Source organism: Crinia signifera, chromosome 5 (genome assembly GCF_055691185.1).
Source record: "Crinia signifera chromosome 5, ASM5569118v1, whole genome shotgun sequence".
Classification (NCBI taxonomy): Eukaryota; Metazoa; Chordata; class Amphibia; order Anura; family Myobatrachidae; genus Crinia; species Crinia signifera.
In genome coordinates, this window is record NC_139221.1 from 167,670,211 (window position 1) to 167,676,069 (window position 5,859).

The 5,859-nt window shown below is 43.7% G+C and overlaps 1 non-coding gene across 1 annotated transcript; it reads right to left on the reverse strand.

Annotated features, from left to right (window-relative positions):
* Positions 1 to 4,106: 4,106 nt before the first annotated feature.
* On the reverse strand, positions 4,107 to 4,179 carry TRNAT-UGU (transfer RNA threonine (anticodon UGU)). The gene has a single exon. It is a non-coding gene; the product is annotated as a tRNA-Thr (tRNA).
* Between the last annotated feature and the right edge of the window lie 1,680 nt (positions 4,180 to 5,859).

The following is a 5,859-nucleotide window of genomic DNA, read 5'->3' on the forward strand; positions in this document are numbered from 1 at the left end:
AATATTTATATTTACATACATTTGAAGTATTTACATGATATACCTACCAGAATGTAAAGAGACTTCATAGAAAGGAAGGTACTTATGTAGTACCAGGCCGCTCACTAAGCTATTTGCTTAGTGGGCTATTCTGCGTAAGGAAATCGCATTGCGACGGCATGTGATTTTATAGGGTGTGATGCCATTACCTTTACTACACTGCAATGACATGCAATGAGATTTTTAGGCACCCCCCAATATCCACGCCACCCCGAAGCGTGGCGAGCGGCGGCAGAACGCATCCTCCCGACCTGTTCATACCCCCACTATCCACATCGGCGTGGATAGTGAAAAGTGGATTTTATATATTGTGTCGAGCGCAGTGAGCCCGAAGCGTGGCGAGCCTCGCGAGGGGACGTGGATTACTTTACATTTATTCCGCTGCGCTCACCATGCTTCCTGCTCGGTGGCTTGCTGCGCTCGCCACACTATATAAAATCAACTCCACGCCGACGTGGATAGTGGGGGTATGAAAAAGGTCAGGAGGACGCATTCCGCCACCCCTCGCGGGGCTCGCTGCGCTTGCCATGCTTCGGAACATATTCGTACCTGCCATACCATACATCTGACACAGTAATGAGGACATGTGTTAACGTTGAACTCTAAATTTGCTTAATAATTAATAATAACGATAACACATTAATTAATTACATTTATAAACAGAAATCAAGTGAAACAACAAGAATAATGATAATTAATTAAGAAAAAAAGGAATAATAATCACTAGCAGCGTCAGAGCATGGAGAATGCGGCAAAAGGGATTAGTAGCGCCCAGAGTCTTCATCCACATGAACTCTTCCAGGTACGACTCCATATTTTTGCAGGACTTGCCTCTTTGGTGCTTGTTTAGCCATTTGCATGCCCCCACAGCTGCTCAATGTTTTGCGTGTGAACCCCTGACTCTGGGTCCCCAAAATTAAATCGATGATTCACGTGTGCATGCTCATATCCTGCCTGCTGAAGCTGCTCCTTGTTGTAGGCCCTCCAACAATCTGAATAGATTATCGAACCAGGAGCAACAAAATCATTGATGGCGGCCATTAATGTACTGGCATCTCTCTTCTCAACTGGAGTGGCAAAGCAGGCACCAGTCTCCCTGCAAATCCCTCCAAAAATCCACTACTGGGGCAGCATCCTTCCCACATGATTTTTACGCTTCACGAAGAGGCTTTCATCCACTTCGACCAATTAAGTACATAGTGCATGCCTCCCACATCAAGACCACATCAAGTTCAACACTGCGGTTTTGATAGACATGTGCAGTTCCCGGTCACAATATGCCGCACTTGTCATCTCCTCCGCCCAGGAATAGATAAAGCAGACAAGTTTGAGGAAGGGTAAACGGCACCCCGGGAACTAGTGCGCTGCTCTGAGGCTGACCTTTTTGCAGCAGGCCTTAATGTGGCAGCGCCACATGCTTTCCTTCAGGGACAGCCGCATCAGGTGCCCGTTCACACAATTTTGGGTGACCGGCAGCAACTGGTGGCACTCGAAAAACAGGTACTTGTGTAGTTTCAATGTTTAGTTTAACTATGAAACTTGGCAGCTTTCCAGAGTTCTATACTGTACTAAGGTAGCGCGCGCTAGCACTGTAATAAGCAACGTTACCACGTTATCTGTGAAATAGCGTTATTTTATTGGCTCTGGAGTAGCGTCCCAGTCCAAAACTGCGTCTGTAGCCACTAACAGCGTCTCGTTGGCCGCAATCAGAGGTTGCGTCCCAGTCACAGTACTCTCAAATGTTGTCATTACTGTCTCAGGTGTATGATTTTGCAGGTATGAATGTGTTCCTTAAACTGCTCCATTATCCACGCCACCCCAAAAAACATTACAGCCTCCTCCTCTGTATTTGGCAAGGTGAACATGGTGGCTGGTTCACCGGCCATCACTGTCACCTCTGTCGCATTCTCAGCTCTCCCTGATGCAGCCATTCCTGTCAGTTATTTACCTCAGACTGATTCTGACAGGGACCGGGAACACTTATGCAAGTTCTGACTGACTACGTTATTTGCGTAGCTTACGCTTATTCTGAATAAGCTACGATAAATGCCAAACATCCAGACCATGTTAACTACTGAGATTGCATCGCATTGCATGGCACTAAAACGGCAATGCAATTTCCTTATGCTAGCGTACATATGTTAATTGGGTGCCCTGGTACTACATAAGTACCCTTAAGGTCACTGACTGAAGTATCATGGGATGAAAGATGAAGGGATGAAACATAATTGATTAAACAGTGTAGCAATAATGAACAGGATATGCCCTACCTCCATTCCACCCCTCCCCAAATAATACTTGTGCATTAGTCTGTGACACCTTGAGCCCCTATGTGTGCCCCTGTGCCTCCTTCTGACAGTTTTATTAAACTTTATTTGTGAACTCTGCTTTCTTTATTCCACCACCTCTATGTTCTCTCCTTGGTCCCGCCGGTTGAATCCATGGCCACTGTCTCCCACCACTGGTCTCCAATTGCCACCTGGGTGAATCACAGCATCACCACTGCCTGCTTCTCAGGAACTGTAGAAGCATCTCTATGATCGCTCGCATGTTGCACTACTGGGAGGCAGCAGCTAGGCTTCTGGGCATTTCATACAAGCTCCTTACAGCATGCAGGCAATGTCATAATGCTATCTGTACACTGCATTACTAGAAGTTGGGCTTCTAAGAACCCAGAAACTGCCAGTTCTGACGTTTGTATACTGTACTTGGTTGCAATATACCTGCTGATGCCCTGCTAGCTACCTATAGATCACAATCAGCATTACTGGCAAATCTGTTCTAGAGGGTATTGCAACAAATCCAAAAGAACATAATTTGAGGACTACAGTAATAGCATGTACACACCCACACCACCAAGCAAGCAATACACCCTGCCAGTGTAAGAATACGGCACAGGTTCTCAAACTCGGTCCTCAGGACCCCACTCAGTGCATGACATAACTGGCTGTTGGAGCCCTGGTGCTGTTTCCAAAATATGAGGGACCCACAGTTCCCCCCCCCCCCCTTATTTGGAGAACCAGGACCGACTCAATGAGCCTGGGGCTGGTTTTGTTCGGAAAGGGGGACACCACGCCATTTTATTTTTAAATTTAACTTGACAACACTTTTTTTACAAAACAATGCACAGATCTCACAGATCTGTGAATGGTGAATCATGCACAGATGTCAAACTCGCCAGAATAGACCTGGTCTATTTGTTTTGCCCTAATTTTATAGGTGCGAATTGAAAATTCACACCTTATTACTTTTGCGATTTTGATGTTTTCTATGCTCATGATCATCTGGATGCGAATTTGAATGTGCAGTTTTTTAGACCAGTCAAAATGTGCAAATTTTACCACAATTTTTGGTAAATGTGTGATTTCAGACATTTTTTGCCTAAAAATCGCACATGTGCATATATCGCACCCTATTACATTTCGCCCCTATTGTGAAGCTCACTTGCAGAATAAATCTGTCACATCTCTTACTAGAGAGTTTTTTCCAATCCTGAAAATTGTTTTGTTGTTACATTTTTTGTGCAAGATAATGGATTGTACAGTACCTGAAAATCTAATGAAAGGGTCAACTGAAGAAAACCTACATTTAATAATCCAGATGCTGTTAGGAATCGGAGCCAAATATGCATTCTGCAAATATCTTACATAGGTACTTATGTAATATCTGGGCTCCCGTTTTTCTTATGAGACCGCGTCCGCTCGCCACGCTTCGGGCACGGTGGCTCGCTGCGCTCGCCACACTATATAAAATCAACTCCATGCGTAGTTGGATAGTAGGGGTATGAAAAAATGGGGTGCATTTAACATGGGAGCCCAGATAATACATAAGTACCCTTACGTATTTTTCTGCTTAAAATAAACTATATTATTTATTTTTTTAAATGGGAGACCTAATTTGATTTTCTGTAGAAAAATTTTTGGTGAAACATTTATAAAAATCATAAAAACGTACCATTTTTCTCAATTGATGAATTTTTGCCGGTATTTGGATACACCCAAACTGATGGTTTTATTAGATATGGCTTCAATACATGATACAAAAAATTACAGGAGAAAAAAATGATGAGGCCCCAGCGAGATTTGAACTCGCGACCCCTGGTTTACAAGACCAGTGCTCTAACCCCTGAGCTATGGAGCCTTTTATGATACAATGTTCGCAAACAAGATTAACATGGATGATAGCCTACATATATTTGTTTAACCACACCTTGTTACAATATTAACTCAACATTCCTGTCCTGCAAGTATTTATTTAGCATTCATCATATTGGAAATCATTTCAAAGTACAGGTGGTTTGTTTAAGTGGTGAAACTACTGTAGATAAAAATTCATTATTAAAACAATCACTTGTAGCTCTCAAAATATGACCTCTTCCCATAGACTTATTGTGGACAATGAAGTAGTGAACCTGAACATCCGTCTTTAAGTATAAAAGTATTTCTTCCCTATTACTGGTCTTTAATTATCAGCTTCTTAAAAATTCAGTACCAGTCAATAATTATTTTTTTTTATATGTAAATGTATTACACTTTGTGGCGGAATTGGACCAATTAATATGCCCATTGACCTCCTGACCCATCAACCCCATTTACCAATTCACCCTCCTCCCATTACCCATTAACCCAGGGGTCCTTAAACTATTTTGCTCTGGGACCCCATCAGACAATAAAAATAAGTACAGGTACCCAGCGTGTTACTGCAGAAGGTCATCACATCACATGTGTAGGCAGCAGACAGCACATGCCTGACAGCATTGTGGAGGCACAAAATGATGGGAGGAGTCTAAAATAACAGACAATTCAAAAGACATATCAGACTCTTTGAATCACTGACTGAGATTAGAAAAGTCATCAGCCTGATGGTCAGCAACTTTGAGTTGCGACCTCATGCTGAGAAGGTCAGAACCCACTTTGGGGTCAGGGCTCACACTTTGACAACCGCTGCATTAACCCATTACTTTATTGCTCTTTTTATAAATTTCTGTAAACAAATACAATAAATAAAAAGAATTTTCATTTCTTACAGATAAAAAGGTTTCCATGATACAGTTTCATATAAATATAACGATACGTACGCATCTTTAAATCCACAATCATCATCAGCTGCAGCAGTTGATTAGTCAATATAAAAATCAGCAGCCACTCTGATGCAGGGAGGGGGAGAAGAATAGATGAAGTTCCACCCAACAGTTGTGGCAAGGTAGCTCTGCCCTCTTCATGATGGCAAGGAAGTTCAAGCCTCCAGGACCCAGGCGGTAACATGTACCGTGTTTCCCCGATAATAAGACACTGTCTTATTTTTTTTTTTCACTCAAAAAAGACCATAGGTCTTATTTTCGGGGGAGGGCTTATTTAAAACATGCCCCACTGCTCCATTAAAACAGTTAGTGACTGGGACCAGGTATCTCCCTTTTATGAACTTCTCAGTAAGAAAGACCCAGACAAGTCCTGCCTTCCCATGAGCCATGTATAAACCCCCCCCCCCCCCCCTGAAGCCATGTATAAACCTTATTGTGCAGGGACTCCTCTCCGACTCCGTCTGTATGCGTTGAGCTGAGCGGCTCCCGTTCCCATGGATGCATTGCGGTTGGCGCGGCGTGACGTCACGCCGCGCCAACCGCAATGCATCCCTGGGAACGGGAGCCGCGGTGTTGCAGGCGAGGTGAGAGGAGGTGAGCGGAGGGCAGCGGAGGGCAGCGGAGGGCAGCGGGGGTCAGCGGGGCTGAGCGGGGGCTACAGTTAAAAAAAAAAAAAAAAAACATGGGAAATTTGATAGGGTTTAATTTCGGGGGAGGGCTTATTTTGGACCAGCGTCCAA